This window comes from Asparagus officinalis, chromosome 5 (assembly GCF_001876935.1).
Source record: "Asparagus officinalis chromosome 5, Aspof.V1, whole genome shotgun sequence".
Classification (NCBI taxonomy): domain Eukaryota; kingdom Viridiplantae; phylum Streptophyta; class Magnoliopsida; order Asparagales; family Asparagaceae; genus Asparagus; species Asparagus officinalis.
Genome location: NC_033798.1, coordinates 2,340,473 through 2,357,524, shown reverse-complemented (window position 1 = coordinate 2,357,524; position 17,052 = coordinate 2,340,473). Strand labels below are relative to the sequence as shown.

Genomic DNA, 17,052 nt, shown 5'->3' with positions numbered 1-17,052 from the left:
CACGTGCCTCCTCCCTCACTCACGTGCGTCCACAACCCCCTTCAAGCCCGGCGACCCTGCCGTCCACTCTGAAGATCCCCAGGTATGTCTCATATGTTGACGCTGCTGCAGCTAGCATTAATGCAATGGATACGAAATCACTGAGATAAATATTTACTTTTTATATTTTTTCACTCTTTAATTTCTAAGTGATAATAATCAGTATATTAATGCCACTAGGGCGAAGACGCCGATGAGGCCGCCAAGTCGGCGGCTTGCTGAAGCCGAACAACGAAAGCACCCCACAACAGCGCTATTCGCGTGCGAACCAACGACCCCACCTGCAGCCACTCGTCAAGTCCCCGCGACTTCGCCTCCTCTCCGAGTCTCCAAGAGCGCCGGCAGTCGGCCCCCACTGTACGAACCCACTTCCAACAGAAAACGCCACCTGTCGCGTCGAACGACGTGGCCTGCGTTGGTCTCCCGACGGCAGTCCCCTCGACAAGGAGGAGGCAGAAGAATGAAAGAGTCGGTGGGGGCGGTGGAGCGGTGATGACGCACGAAGTACTACAGAGAGCACAAAGGCGTCTCCGCTGTCGGAGATCGCGAGTTTGGCGGACAGAGGCTGCCGATATCGAGGGCGAGGGAACGGGAGAGAAGAGGACGCCTGTGGGGTAGGGGGTGGAGGGGGTATACCGTTCGTGAGGACAACGGTCGACGACATCGCGCCTGCGGCGGGCGAGCCAGATTTTCAAGGGAGAAAAGGGAGAGGGGCACCGCGAGCTCCGCACACCAGGGCTTTGATGAGGAAGTTGAAGGAGGTTTACGGGTCGGAGATGAACTGGGTGATTGAGTAAGAGCAGTGGGGAGCTTGATTTCTTTGGGTTTTTTTGATGGTTTGTTCAGCGTGATGGGTTTGTAAATGTCGATGCTCGGTGTTTTGTTTTCAGTTAATTAGTTGCAACTCTGTTCAGTAGTTTGCTGCGATTAATTTTGTAATAAGTTGCTTTAATCCAACTCTTGCGTGATTTCGGAACATAGCTTAATCTCTCATTTTTTAATATATAAAATATAACTCAATCTCTCATGTATTTACACTATGCTAGTTTTCCAATGCTTGCGTGCTTGCGTGCATGAGACAGAACGATACGAAATATGGAAAATGATACGAAGTGCGCTCGAGCGTTGTACTAAAACTGGTTCATTAGTTTATTTTTTTGGGATTTTTCTTCTCTAGATGTGAGAGTATTCCTCTGTTTATTCTAAGCGTGAAGGCATTTTTTCTGATTTACGTGTGTCTTGAGGGACTACTATTTTTAGTTTAATATTAACTATTAGATTCTTTAATGGGTGGAGATGGACAATTTTAATCCATTTTTAAAATAATATTACTATATTTTCATGGATTTGGATCCTTTCCACTATAAAAAAAAAATAGTGGAGAGATCATTACTTTTAATCTCAATCGATGATTATTTAGTAGGTGGTTATTATACAATCTAAATCTAATATTTATCATACTTTTGTGTGTTGCACTTATTTCTAATTTGTATTAAAAAATGGTTTTTCTATAGAGTGTTCGTGGACACTCTATAAAAGAGGAGAGAGATAAAGAGAAATGAATGAGAAGGGGGCTCTCTGATTTGCATTGGGATCCTCTCCTTATTTATTTCTCTCTATCTCTCTCATCTCTTATAAAGTGTCCATGGGCACTCTATAGAAAAACTGTAAAAAAATCATAACTGTCAACTATATAATCAATGACTGTGATTATGTAGTGGTCCATTCACTAATTTTTTATAGTGAAGAGGATCCAAATCCTATTTTCATAAACTGTGCTCTTTTCTATTATACAATCAATACGACTAATCTCAATCTTTCATTAATAACCAACATTTACGAGAAAGCAGTAGTATTTTCATTGACGCTTTATCGTGACGAGCGGGGGAATCCGCTCCCCACATCCAGTCCGAGTACCATCAACCCCAAAAGCAACCCCAAAAGCAGAAATCCTTTACTTGGGCTCATTTCTTTAGCCTGATTTGGGGCCGTTACATCAGCCTGAACCGGGCTCCCATCGAAAGTGAATCGGGTGAACCGGTCCATTAACTTACAACCGCGTAGTCCACGCGTAGCGTTCTTTGAACGCTGACGTTAAAATGATCATTTCATTAAGAGGGGTGTTAGGGACACACCCTTGGGCACACCACCAACCACACTCCACCTCTATCTACAGTGCAGGGGCCTCACATGTGATTTTTTTTAAAAAAATCACATGTGAGGCCCCTGCACTGTAGATAGAGGTGGAGTGTGGTTGGTGGTGTGTACAAGGGTTTTCCCCTATCATTTCTTTTTCATTAATTTCGTCTACACAAGTAAGCGCTTGTGCTTCATTAACCAACTCCTCATCTCCTTTTCTCTTCGCAAGAAGACAAATTAATTAGGGTTTTGTTTCCTTATTAGTTAGTTCTAGGGTTTCCGCTGCCTCATTTCTGGGGTTTCAGCATCAGAGCGAAGACGCGTCTTGGCGAAAGGAATTGGGCTTCTGGTAATGTTCTCCTCTCGAATTTGGTTAATTTTTTTGTTTTCCCCCCTATTTCTTCAATATTTTAGTTGAAGAAAGCTGATCATGAGCAATGTCGATTCTCATTTGCTTCAAGTTTGAGTTTTTAGGGCAAAGGGAAATTTCGTGGGCAAAATTCGATGTCAATCACGAAAAGGACAGAATTGGCGTGGTAACTCCACCAAGATCCTTCCTTTTCTCTCTCTCTCTCTCTCTCTCTCTCTCTTTTCTCCTCTTTTGTTGTTTCTTATTTGCTAATTTTACCGAAATTTAATAATTTGTCTCTCAAAATAATAATTTTGTTAACCTTTTCTGATTGCAGGATTTCGGGCGAAGACGATTTTTTTAAGAAACTTGGTAATGGCAAGAAGAATTGAACAACGGGGAGATACTCGGTATATGTCTTATCTCTTTCTTGATTCCGTTGTCGTGAAACTTACTTGTCGATTTGAAATCTTTCCTTACTATTATTATTGATCTGCTGTATAATGCGGGTCACATTTGGTAACCTCTCTCTCAATTTTACTTAAATTGTCACGTCAGTGTGGAGAGTTTTTGTTGATTCATTTTTTTTTTGTTTCGTTTACTTGAAGAAGAATCTGGGATTGATCATCGTGCAGATCATAGTGGAGAAGTTAGATATCTTCACAAAGGTCAGTTTTCTCTCTCTCTTTGGCTAGCTTTATCAATGAAAATCTTAATCTTAATTATTATGGATCGTTATGAATTCAGGTGTGTATTTAAACAAGGACCTTCTCTCTAACAAAAACTAGCACAACAGGTCAGCTAGCAAATGGCTAGTATTTGGCGGTAAGAATGATTGTTCGTCAGCATACTTGTGTCTATGAGGTTGGAAATTGAAATCATCAATTCCAGTTTCTTCATGTTTTTCATCTTACAGAATTATCAAAGTTTTGAATTTCAATTGCTTCTCAAGGATAGATTTAGTAGCCCCTTATGACCTACTTTTCAATATGATTGATATTTTTATACACGTGAAACAAAATTTTAGAATGTACTCCTTTCATCCAAGTTGCACACGTGCTTTAAGCAGATAATGTCCACCATTCAATTTCTTTTCGTGGTTGTCCTGGTTAACTATGACAGAATAGTAAGAGAAGTCCATCTTAGACCATATAAATTTGCTGGAGTCTAGGGACCAGGTCCCAAAGTAACAGGCATTGATTTCAGAATCGTAATTTGGTAGTTTATATTCCACCTGAGTGATGTTTAAGTATGAGCGTGGAAAATCATTTGAGCCTTAAAATGTTGTAAAGATCTACCAGGTAGTTTACAGATCATCATTCACAAATTAATTAAACCAAACTGTTGTCTTGCGAGTATTTATGTAGCTATGTTCATAATTGGCAGAAGTCTCATGCTAAAAAGAAAGAATTTAGTAATAGAGAGTAATATTATGCTCATTTTCTACCTTCCTATATATCCAGCTTAGTAAGTAAATAATAAATTTAAAGTATATGCAGTCTCGAGCAAAATTCAAAGACTTATTTGTTTTTACATTTTAAATTTGTTGTAAAATTCTCAGTTTGAAAAGAACTCTCAACTAAAGTTCATCTTTTTAGCAGAAATAAAAAGAAGTGATAATCTACCTTATTTTTGAAGAACACGATAACTTATGTTTCTAAACTTTTCATGTTATTCTTATCTTCTTTTGTACTTTTCTGGTGGAAGGAATGGGTAAAGACAACATTTTTTCTCATTGAGCCCTCTGATGCAGAATTAGTACAATTTTGTTGTTTTCATAGTACATTGTTGGTCTAGATATTTTTTTTGCGATACATTTTACTTTTCATAATAATCCTACAAGTTATTCATTTCTCTGAAGAAATCACATGGCAAGGCATAGCTCAGTGAGCCAATGCAGATGCGTGCTTACCCTGGGGCCTGGAGCAATCTCAATATTAGGAGCTAGAAACAAAAGAAGGAAAATAGCATATTGGGATTAGAAATTTGAATTGTCAGTGTTGGAAACCAAGAAAACTTGAAAAACCTCAGTGAATGTTTTATGTTTTGGTCTTATCATAATCTTTGCCACAACCAGACATTCAGATTTCAGTCCATTGCGGCAACTTTAACTGCTTTTTCTCTAGTTTTATGTTTACATCTGCATTTCAAATGTAGTTTGGCCTGTACGACTACCACCAATTAATTATTTATTTACTGTGGAATTGTCCTGGTTAAACAACCAACTGTGGTTTTGTGACATAATTCCTTTAATAGTGGCATTTAAATGGAGAATTCAGATAAGATTAAAGCAGGTATTTTTGGGTATTCTCAGGTTACTTTAGTTTCCCCTGCCAGACTATGGTTATTTCTGTATTTTTTGTTCTAGATTCAATTTATCGGCTTTCTTCTTTCTTCGTCATTACTTTATAAGCAACAAGCAGCTGTCTTTGCATGATTTTGTTCCAGATTAAATAATATAAACAACAGGTCTGGGCATAGGTCCTCACAGATTACTCTTTCCACTGGCAGTCTTTACTGCTTAACAATGTGTTCTTTTCAAGTATAGAGTTGTCCTATATCATGCACATCTATAATTGCAATGAGTGGATGATTCAGTGAGGAATTGACAGTTAACTTCATTAATAGCTGCACTTATGGTGATAATTATTGAGCACTTATGTTTAGTTTACTGCAGCTTGTGTAAATTAGAGATATCAATAACATGACCTATGATTTGCTTTTAACTTTTGCACGGTGTCCAATTTTTCTCTTTCTATCCTTACAACATGGTTTTAGTAATACATACAGTTAACCTTATCCATGTATCTTTTCTTTTTTCCAGCTACCTCTGTCAACGACTACCACTGGTGTGCCCACCGTGCACGCACCGCCACACACACTACTGTATGCCTCTGCAGTGGTCCTTCACTGTAGCGCACTCCTGCACCTCCATGGTTCGCTGCTACATGTGAATCTGAGTCCATTGTGCCTCACTTTGAACTACTGCACCAGCCGCCACTTGCCGTTTGTCGGCCCATTGGAGCCACCACAGACACCATGTGGATTGTCACCTCTATGACGTCCTTGTTTTTCTTTCTTTATTTGAAGAATCGGAAGTCAATTATACAGAAGGCCGATACCTTCACAAAGGTTAGTTCTTTTTTTTATCTTTGATTTAACTTTTCTTCAATTAGAATCTCAATTAGTAGTTTAGTACGGATTCTTATAAATTTGAGTTCTGGTTTTAAGGAAACTTTTCTACGGAAAAGATAGTTGGTAATTACAACAGGAAATTTAGGCGCAATAGACCCTTCTCTCTTTTCGTTGTTCTTGTTACTGTTTTTTTGTTATAAAAAAATTTCAATTAATGTGGCTTGTAGTTTGCGTTGTAGTTGCTCCACTGGTAGTGGTGTTCTTGTTCCTTTCATCTTGGGTGTTTTGGGGCAAAGATTATTTTTTCAAGATTGGGTGGGTAACAGCTTGAAGAGTTGGACAGTTGGGAGACATTTGTTATGCATATGCATCGAGGTCTTCATTCCTTTTTCATTCTTTAGTGAAATTTTCTAGTCGGTTTGGAAATTTCATTTGTTTATTTCCCTTTTGTTCACATAATGGTTGGTGTCTTTTTAACTTTTAGTTTGCTTGACAATGGAGTCTAGATTAACGTGGGTGACTTCTTGATATTTTCTGTTACCATTTTGGTTACTAGTCGATCCTATCTTTTGATGTTTGGACTTAGGCAAAGAACATTTTTGCTTATAATGTGTATACCTAATGTCATATATTTTTTGCAAGTTAGATATAAATATGAAATATCTAAAAACAAAACATGTACAGAAATGTTTCCTGGTGTCTTGATTCTTGAAATTTCCATGTTCAAAACCCTGTGTTTGTTTCCCGGCAAGACAATGAGCCTGCATCTACAAATCATAGCTACCTCGATGCAAACGACAGTATATATAGTCTATAATAATCAGTCTATAATAATCATACTTCTATTTATTTCTTTTGTTGATGGTATCAACAGTGCAAATGGTAGCAACGGGGGTCTTGATCTTCCTGCGCTTGCGAGGGGCGGAGGATCTGGAGGAGGAGGACGACAAATATTCCCCGAATTTCTGTTGATCGAACTTGTACTCGACCTCTTCGTCAACCAGGATCCGGATCCGAGGTTGTGATGCAACAGCCTTTGCAGAAATGCTGTTGGTTCCCACTGTGGTCGCCAGCGTGTTTGATTCGAAAGTTGTTCTCATTGATGAATTCATTACAACTTTAGGTGTTACAATAAATTCAAAAGAAAGTCTTTTTATAAGACTTACACAATAAAAATTTATTACAATTTTTTTCAAACTACACACAATAGATCTTTATCGCCTATTGTTTGCGTGAGATCTTTGCCGGTACCGGGGTTTATCCGTGGATCGTCTCGGATCAGATCCGATTGACAGAAGATTGGTTAAAGCTCTCACTTCATCAAGGAAGTAATTGATGAAGTAAATGATCTCGACCAAGCGAGATCACTAATCTTCTCGAGATCAAGTCCAAGCCTGATCTCAAGGAATACTGGAACGGGGTCTCAGATCCTTCGAATAACTTTCTCTTTATGTTGAAGTTCGTCAGAAATCTGCTAGCCCCTTTGGAATTTCGTGCTTCCTCCTCTGCAATTCGGCAGCATCTCGTCCTCTTTGATTAAATTCGCTCCCCCTGAAAGAAGGCCCTAGGCTTGTATTTATAACGCTTCGGATGCAAGGTATTTGGATAAGAATGAATGATTTGGTCATATCTTCAGTTGGCATTGGCCTAATCACGTATCAAAGCAGTTGGGACACTCTGGAACGAAGAAATCCCAAAGAAACCTCCCGAAAATGCGTTTTGGGAAGTCGGTGCGCGCGTCAGGTCCTGGTGACTCGGCTCTGTGCGGGTCACCTCGTGGTGACCCGCACGGGCGTGCCTCTTTGGAGTGTTTTGGCGTTTTTCAACTTTTCCGGACTTGTATATTTCGCCGTTTTGCGTCTTTTGTCATTTATTGTTTCGTGCGCTCGTTAGCTTCTTTACGGCCTTGGATGATCCTATTTGGACTTAGATAATGACGTTCATCTTCTCTTTGTCTCGAGTTATATTCGGACACCTATAGACATTTTTAGACGCCTACAGTAGCACTTACAAAAAATATTTAAAAATAGAATTACTGTAGCGGAAATAAAAAAATAGGGGCCGTGCTTTGCACGGGGTGCTCACTAGTTTAAAATTGTGGGGGCAGATTATAATTTTACTAGAGTCGAAAAGATAAATAAAAATTTAGGGGTGCATCTAGCCCCTACGACGCCTCATGGATCTGCCCCTGCAAGATCCTTCCTAATGGCGTTTGCTTTCTTCTCAAAGTATTAATATTATATATATTATTATATAATATAATATAATTTATTATATATTATATATGGCAGAAAATGGTATACTTGTACCAAGGATCCTTGGTAGTATTGTGACACAATCTCTGTCCATACATCACACTGTTGAAGATGGGAGCTCACCAACTTCAAAGTGTGATGTATGGACAAATGTGTCAATCACTACCAGGATCCCTGCCAAGGTAACCCATATTCCTCTCCTCTCTCTCTCTCTCTATTCTATAATATATATTTATATATATATATATATATTATATAAAATTATATTACTATATGATATATATGAGTATGCTTGGTGGACCAGCAAAATTTGTACTTGGTAGGTGAAGGTGTCTCACTTCTCATCCACTCCTCCAAACCCATGCTGAAATGTGAATCCTCTATTTGAATGTGTGGCAATGAGAATGAGACACCTCACTACCACAGTACAAAAACTTAATTTGGTTCATACCAAGCATACTCATATATATATATATATAATAATATAATATATATATATATATAAAATATAATATATTAATATTATATATATACATATATAATATATCATCATGTCAAAAATTTCAAATCACCAGTCCATAATTTGCACCATTTACCACAGTTCCACTATAGAAAATAGAATATGAAGTCCGATACTCCTATCATTCAACATGTTCAAGTATAATTTCAAAGTTAATAGGCTGGGGCGACTGTTTCTTCTTTTAGGATCAAGAGGATTTTGAGGAGCAGGCCTAGCGGCAATGCCCTATCTTATTCATTTCTTCAGCTTTAGTTTTTAGGTAGTTTATTTATTTTAAACTTTCCTTTGAGCCACATGTGGTCTTTCCAGACTATGATGTATTTCTTACTCTTTTTTCATTGTGGAGAGATGTAGCCGAACTCTTTATCATTTTGGAGATCTCTTTATTACTATATATTCCTTTTGCTATCTTAGTTACATATTTTGTTGCATAATTTTTGGTTGTATATCTAATTACTGGTAGAGACGTGAATGTGATCGTATGGTTGCATTGTCGTCCGAGTCACGTTTCAACTTATACATTTTGGAAACCAGGGTGTGTCACATACTTAGTTGCCATTTAGGCAAATCAATTGTAACCTAACAAAAATTATGGGCTATATAGACCATGAAAGTTCAAATATTAAAAAAATGTGTACTTAATATCCTTGAATAAAAAAAGCAAAAATGGGAAAAATGTGGGTTAAAGAAGCCAATGAAAATTTCACATTTTGAAATACATATACTTAGTTGTTATATTGGTTTGAAGTGAATAACAAAGGAGTGAAGGGACAAAAGTAGCGATTATGAAATACTCCTTCATTCCACATTGATGTGGGTTCAAATGAACGAAAATTAACAAACAACGTTGGTTATAGTTCATGAAAATCGCGAATTTTGAAGTAAGCAATCTAAATTGTCATTGGGTAGAATCAAACGAAAATAGAAAAAATTGTTGGTTTTAACTCATGGAAATTGTGAAATATGAAGTATGTGTATTTAGTCTATATCGAATCATACAAATGAGAATGGGCAAAAATAGTGGGTGTCCATGAAATTGCGAAATTTGAAGTACACATTTAATTGCTATTGGGTCAAGTCAAATTAAAATGAGTAAAAATTATGGGTTATAGTCCATGAAATTTCGCTAAGTTTGAAGTACACATTTAATTGCTATTGGATCAAATTGAATTAAAATTAGTAAAGATATATAATCCATGAAATTTTAAATATTTAAATATGCTTAGGCTGCGTTTGGGAACTAAGATTTGGATTTGGAATGTTGATTTAAAATCAAAGGATTTTAAATCTAGGATTTGAAATCAATGATTTGATAGAATCTTTTGTTTGGGTATCTTTACAAAATGCAAGGATTTGAAATCAAAGATTTGAAATATAGTGTTTGGATATACTTTATTATACATGAACTTGGATTTCAGAATTTGTGTTTTAAGAAAATTTATGCTTTCTCTTTAACTCCTCAATCTTTTATGCGGACATTAAGGTTTATGTTGAGGTAAAAGTTAGGATAAATTTCACAAAGCCCCTGAGAAGTTTGATAAAATATCTTCAAATTTTCCAATAGCTTATTTATTAATAAATTTTCAACAATGATATCCAATATATGAATCAGTATTATCTTCAAACCATCACTATTATTATCTTCAAACCATCACAAAAGGAAAACAATGTTACCATCAGCTTGATCCCAGAATATCAATTCCAATATATGTACGTCACGGGAAAACAAAAACATCCAATATAAATATGGATCCATATTTAAAAAACTCACTTTTCTTTTCAATAACAAATAACATGAAACTACTCATCCTCACTGACACCTGAAGAAAAATCTGGATATTACAAATGGCATTGGCTGCACTAGCAATCCTAGGCCACAAATCAGCACACTCCTTTCCAATTGGTCCAATAATTGCAAATCCTGAAGAAGCAGAAAACATCGATAGATATATATTAGATGAAGAAGCAAAAATAAATTTATGCATTACAGTTTTCACTACAAACAACAATGCATGTACAAAATAGAGTCTGATGCTGAGATGGTTAAAAAAAGGATAATCCATGGGAAAAGGATGTAATATACCTTTCATTTCCCCCTTTGGGTTCACAATAACCCTAGCATTATCTGCATCACAAGCAAATAAGTATAAACATGTCAGAACAAACCAGGATATAAATCATAAACAAATCTTGTAAGTGACATAGTTCAACACTCAGGAGGAAGTAACGCTCAATTAATTATAAAGACAAATGTCCTTAATGCTAATATATTAAACCAACCGCATAGATATCCAATGAAACACATTTGAATTTGGTATGCTTTTGAATATAATGTTGTTGTAAATGTCACAGTTGAATTTGGTATCAAAATTCTCAACCACTTGAACAATTCATCATCGACTGATGAGCATCTGTATAAAGAAGTGGTCCACTTCTCTGGAAGCCTGTGAGGTTTCACCACCATTTGCTGCTTCCAGTTTCTATCTTGAATTAAGCTCAACAACACACATCACTTACAATTTCATTTTTGTGCTGACTGAAGATTTTTTTTCAATGTACTTTCTCTGAAAATGAAAACAAAGATCCCGAGCTCACATTTGCGTGCTAATCAAGGAACCATCAAAACCTGTAAATACAAGAGGCACCATCTGCAACAGCAAGAAAATAGAAATCATTTTCAATATGGATAAGCAAATAATAATATTGAGCACAAAAGCTTGGGATCTATGAAGATATTTATGCAATTGGTATCCACAAATCAAACTTCAGAAGAGCTTTAGTACTCCACTAGCTGCGCACATCTTAATCAACATCCTATTCTAAACAAAGCTGGCAAAGTTCAACCCTTCTTGGTTCCTACTGAATTTGGGGCTGCTTTAAACATTAGTTGTAGATTAGTATTGCTAATTGAGTTTGTGCTTGCTTGCTTTGAGAAGACGCAATACAAGTGAATTTTTCTTATGTGCCCTACTACTGAAAGATGGTATTTAAAATTTAACTTTGTTGGACAGATCTCCGGCAACATGAACTAGATAATTAAGAAACTGATTAATGTGACACGGACTTGTGTGATGTTAGCAATTAGTCGCACTTAAAATTTGGTAAGCTAGAATTAAACTCAAGATCATACAATTTAAGCACTTAGTCCAGAATTAAACTCAAGATCATACAATTTAAGCACTGTTTTCTTATCAACATGTATCAGCAATGCCAATCTACCTCTAATTGACCAACACAAAATAGAATGCAGTAATACTCCCATAACCAACAGCTGACGAATACATCTCATCTCATGAAAAAGAAAGCCTAAATCCAAACACAAGACCAAATTATTGTAAAAACTAGTTAAATACAGGAAGTAGTCTGGATGGAGGAATACACCAGAATGAAACACAGAGACCAAAACTGATACAAGGAAAACAAGCTCAATTAGTCTCAAACCGTCCTAAAATCTACCTTAAAAACATAGCGGAGTTCAACACTAACAAGTCCTTGAAATGGTCATTGAGGGTCCTCTCATGATCATTGTTTTTGCATTAGCTAATAAAACCCATCATTGGACTGCCATATCTCTTCCGTCCTTCAATTCTATTTGTAAAATTTTCCAATGCCTAATGGCAACAGCGTGCGCCCTCATAAAACTCTGAAAACCGAAAGCCCTTAGGATTCCAACTAATTGTTAATTTGGAGTAATGATATCAGACACTATTATTGTAAGAACAATGCCTTCTTTGAGAATGTAGATAACTATGATTGATAACTGTATTTTGGCCCCTCCTAGGAGGGGAAAATCCAGCTCTGCCACTTAGATAGATAACTAATTAGTAGTCGAAGTTAAAATCAAAGGAGCAACATATTCCGATCATATTAAATGATTATGAGAACATGTAGCATATTGACGTCATTGTCGTCATTAGGGACTGCCAATTGATTTTCACCTCTCAATATGTGTTATTTCGTGTGTTCTATTTCAACATAATCACTACTGTTGAGATCAAAGCAAGGTTGTATTGGTGTTTCTACTTAATTTTTAAATTTCACCTGAGTTATAACAGCAACATTTGCATGTGCCTTTCAAATTCTATGATAAGATAATAAATAACAGAAAGAAAGAAAGAAATCGATCTTCAGAGGCATCAAATTCCACACAAAAATCAACGACGGGAGGAAAGAAATGCATACCTTGAGATCAAGGATCGACGAGTACGACCGTCGCTTGGCGAGCTTGAACGCTTGGAGGAGGATCCTGACCCCAACCCTAACTCCATAGGAGAGCAGGAAGCTCTGGCATAGGTTTCCAATGGCGTGGGCGATGCAGGACTCGTCGACGTGGTCGCAGGCGGGGTGTTAGCCTCTCCTCCGCCTCCTGGAGGTGGACCTACGCGGCGGCGTCAGGGGGGAGGAGGAGGCGGAGCTAGGGTTTCGATGGAACGGGGAGAGAGAGGAGAAAGGGGGAGACGATCAGATCTAGGGTTCGACGAGAGAGGAGAAGGGGAGAGAGAGGAGATTTGGATCGGGGGGACTGAGAAATGAGAGAGAGGAGTCGAGATCGGGATTTGGTAAATACCAAGGGTGAGGGTGGGATTTAAAATATCTGTATTTGGGCTGTCAAATTCTCCTCTCTCAAATGATTTGATATGAAATCTAGGCCTAATTGAAAGTCCAAACTAGAGATTTGGATTTGAAATACCCTGAATTTTAAATCCAGGGTTCAAATCCAAGTTCCCAAACGCAGCCTTACTTAATTTCCTTCATCGAAAATAGCAAAAATGGACAAAAATCATGGGTTTGAGGCCATGAAAATTTCAAATGTTGAATGACCCATATTTGGTTGACATTGCTTTAGAGAACAAAAATCGTTTTTTTGAAATACTCATACTTCATTGCCATCGGGTTGAGACGAAGGAAAATTGATAAAAAATGGTCGTTATAACTCTTGAAGTCGTGAATTTTGTGGTTTTGGGCAGAAAAACGAAAATTGGACAAAAGTCATGGGTATAGTCCATGAAAATGGCAAAATTTGAAGTATGGATATTTAGTTGCTCGTGGATCAAAACAAATAAAAATAGACAAAAAATAATGGGTTAATCCATGAAAATTGGAAAACTGTGAAGTATGCATACTTAACTGACATTGGGTCAAAATAAAATAAAAAATATATGCGTTATAGCCCATGAAAGTTTGAATATTTAAATACATGTACTCAATTTCCTCACCTTAAAAGAAGCAAAAATGGACAAAAATTGTTGGTTGGAGGCTATGAAAATTCACCTAAGCCACCTGCATTATCCCTGCAAAACTCCCTTCATATGCTCATTGAGAATTAAAGGTGTTTATGGGCTTTACAAAGACGACGGGCTTACAATTGGATTGGAGATTTGGATGGTCATCGGCTGTATATGTTCTGCCAGTTGTATTTAATTGCCCTTTAACTGCCAGTTCTATTAACTCTTGTTATGACTGACTGCCCTTTAACGCTCTTCTATGAGTACAGGCTGTTCAATCTTCATAACAGCAGCTGGCTATCTACCTAAGGTTGAGTTCTCAACATGTCTCTGTTCCTGACAACAAGTTGCCCAAAAGCCTCATCATTCCATTCAACTTCTGCTGTTTAAAGGACATGGTTCAAAGGGGCTTGTTTCATTTGGGAGATTGAGAATGAGTTTGAATACAATGAAAGAACCTAAAAATAAAAGAAAAAGCTGAGACATGAAAGATAATTGTGTGTAAATACACACACACACACACACACACAACCAATATTCCCTTGAAAGCCATTGATCTGATATATATACAACAGATATTCCCTTGAAAGCCATTGATATGCATGAAAATGTAGTAGGTATTTAATTTAATATTGATATAAATTATTTTATATATACACAACCATGTCCTCGTACCCTACATTTTACAAATTTGTCGTGTCCCGTACCCGTACCCGTGTCTATGCAACATAGATGTTCACCACCACAACCTCCCTCACCTTCACCGGCTGTTCCACCGGCCTCCAAGTATCCCCTCTCCATCACTGCATCCGAAATAGCTGTTAAGTTGCGGCTTCCATCCATGTTCACCACCACAACCTCCCTCACCTTCACCGGCTGTTCCACCGGCCTCCAAGTATCCCCTCTCCATCACTGCATCCGAAATAGCTGTTAAGTTGCGGCTTCCATCCTCCGAATATCCCCTCTTCATCGCCATCAACCCATGCTGCAACAAACAGATCAAGTGCAACTCTGTACATCATTGCCCCATTGAACCCTGGGTCATAAAGTCCGGTGTCAATATCGGCCCAGTTAAGGGCATGTCCATCAAGTCAAGTTTGAATGTTTGTTATGGTTAAAGAGAGAAGAGTGAACATCTTGGGTGTGGTTTGTGGATAAATATGTTCAGGTTTAGGGTTTGGTTGGAGAGGAAGAGGGCATCAAGCGTGAGATCGGCAAGGGAGAGGCAGTCATCGATGGTGGAGATTGCGGTTTCGGGGAGGGAGGAGTGGCGCTGGGTGAGGAAAGGATGGGGAGGTGTGAGTGTGGAGGCGGAGAGGGATTGGGATGTGGAAATGAGGGTGTAGTTGGAGAGAGGGAGGTTGGGTCTGGTGGGGAGGATGGTTCGGCAGAAGGATGGATGGAGGGTGCGGGTGCGGGTGCAGGTGGTTTTGGGGGGTCAAGAGATGGTGGTGGTGGAGATGAGGAGGAGATGGAGGAGAATGAGGGTGGCCATGTTGCTCTGTTTTTGAATTTGGTCGGTTATGAGATTGGAGGGTTTTGGTTGCACTGTAAATAGGGCGAAGAAGAGGTGACTCGAAGGACATGGATCCTCTCAGAAGTTAGTCTAGGATCTCTACTTAAAGCATAGGTTGTGTGTTAGTTACTGCAATGTTATAATATATATCAACAGTGGTGGATGCTAATACAAGAATGCAAATAGGCTGTCATGTATCTTCAGGTGCGCGCACATGTTAAGACTCAAGCAATGGGGCTTGGATGGATTAGTGAGGAAGAAATTGGGGTTGTGCGGTTTAGAGACAAGATGCTTCCTTCAGAAGTCGACCCAGCTGAGACCGGCCGTTTTTGCTCTCATGAAATAGATGTCAGGAAGTTAGGTCATAACCCCTCTGACGCTTAAGCGAGTGATTTATATATGCTGATGTGAGGATCTGCGGAATGATCATGTTGGGATTGTAGCGACACCTAAAAATGCTGATTGGAGGGAGAGAGTGCTGGATAAGGGATGCTCGGTACCTCTGTCACCTCCTCCCTCCTGGAAAAAAGAGATTCGGATAAGTGTTTGGAGTTTTAATTGTGCTTTTTGGTTAAAGGTCCGTAACGGCATCAGCTTGCCAGAATGTGCCATTTGGGCCAGACTATGACTTTTTTCACGATTTTTTGAGTTATATAGTTCACCAAAATCACAAAGTTTGATATACACATACTTGATTCACGATTTTATGGTCTATAAGTATAACTCATGAAAAATTATTTGCTAACGGGTCGGAATAACAAAAAAAAGGCCAAAAGTCGCGGTTCATTAAATTGGGAATTTTGAACTCTGTGGAGTTATTTAACAATGGGTAGAAACAAGAAAAAATGGTAAAAAATCTAGGTTATAGCTCATGAAATTGTGAATTTTTCAAAGTCAGTGAGATTATTTGTTATAGGGCAAAAACAACTAAAAATGCCAAAAATTATGAATTAGAGATCATGATATCGTGAATGTTTAAGCTCCATGAAATTATTTGTCAACGGATCAAAATAATTAAGAATGATAAAAAATCATGGATTATATAGCTCATGAAATCATGAATTTTGACCACAATGAAATAGTTTACCAATGGATATCAATGACCAAAAATTAGCAAATATCACAGGTTATACCTCATAAAAGTATACGAACTCTAAACTTTGTAAAATTGTTTTGTAATGGGTAGACACTGCTGGAAAAAGATCTTTTGCGACGGACAAATTCGTCACCAAAGGCCGAATTTCCATCGCTAAAAGTTATAGCTACGGAATAAAAGGGTTTCCGTCGCTAAATAACCGTCTGTGCATTTAGGGTCCCTAATTGGTCTTTTAGGGATGGAATTTTCGTCGCTGAAGGTCACCGACAGGTAAGTAGCAACAGATTTTCTGTCGCTCTATTATTAAAAAAAAGAAAACGACATATCTTGTATCCGTTTTTCGTCGCCTAAGGAATTTATGGCGACGACATGTCCGTCGCCAAAAGAAAAGTAGTATTTTTTCTGTATTCATTTTCCGTCGCTAAATTCTTTATGGCGATGGCCAATCCGTTGCTAAATGTGACATTTTAAAAAAAATGTTTTGAAAATTGAAAAAACCATGTACAATAGCATAAAAATTTTAAAACAATGCTCAAGAATATATTATTCATTCTCGCGCATATATAACAAATATATTTCAATAAAAACAAGCAAAAATATCCCGACATAATACATATTGTTTATACAACATTCATATATTATTTTCAAAGTTAAACTAATACAAATCATTCCTCACCATCATCCTCATCACCAGCTCCACCATGATTACCCCCGTCTTTACCTTGTCTAGAAGTCCCGGCTTACAAATATAAATCAAACGTTAACAAGAGTTATAGAG

At 37.8% G+C, this 17,052-nt stretch overlaps 1 long non-coding RNA gene across 7 annotated transcripts; it reads left to right on the top strand.

Moving 5' to 3' along the window:
- On the top strand, window positions 2,358–14,529 carry LOC109843095. Of its 7 annotated transcripts, none has more exons than XR_002247506.1 (7): window positions 2,358–2,527; window positions 2,653–2,714; window positions 2,865–2,937; window positions 3,139–3,195; window positions 3,275–3,352; window positions 5,352–5,659; window positions 13,932–14,529. It is a non-coding gene; the product is annotated as an uncharacterized LOC109843095 (long non-coding RNA). The 7 variants fall into 7 exon arrangements; XR_002247505.1 differs by lacking the exon at window positions 13,932–14,529 and adding an exon at window positions 8,623–8,854; XR_002247504.1 differs by lacking the exon at window positions 13,932–14,529 and adding an exon at window positions 6,537–6,827 and having other exon boundaries at window positions 3,275–3,391.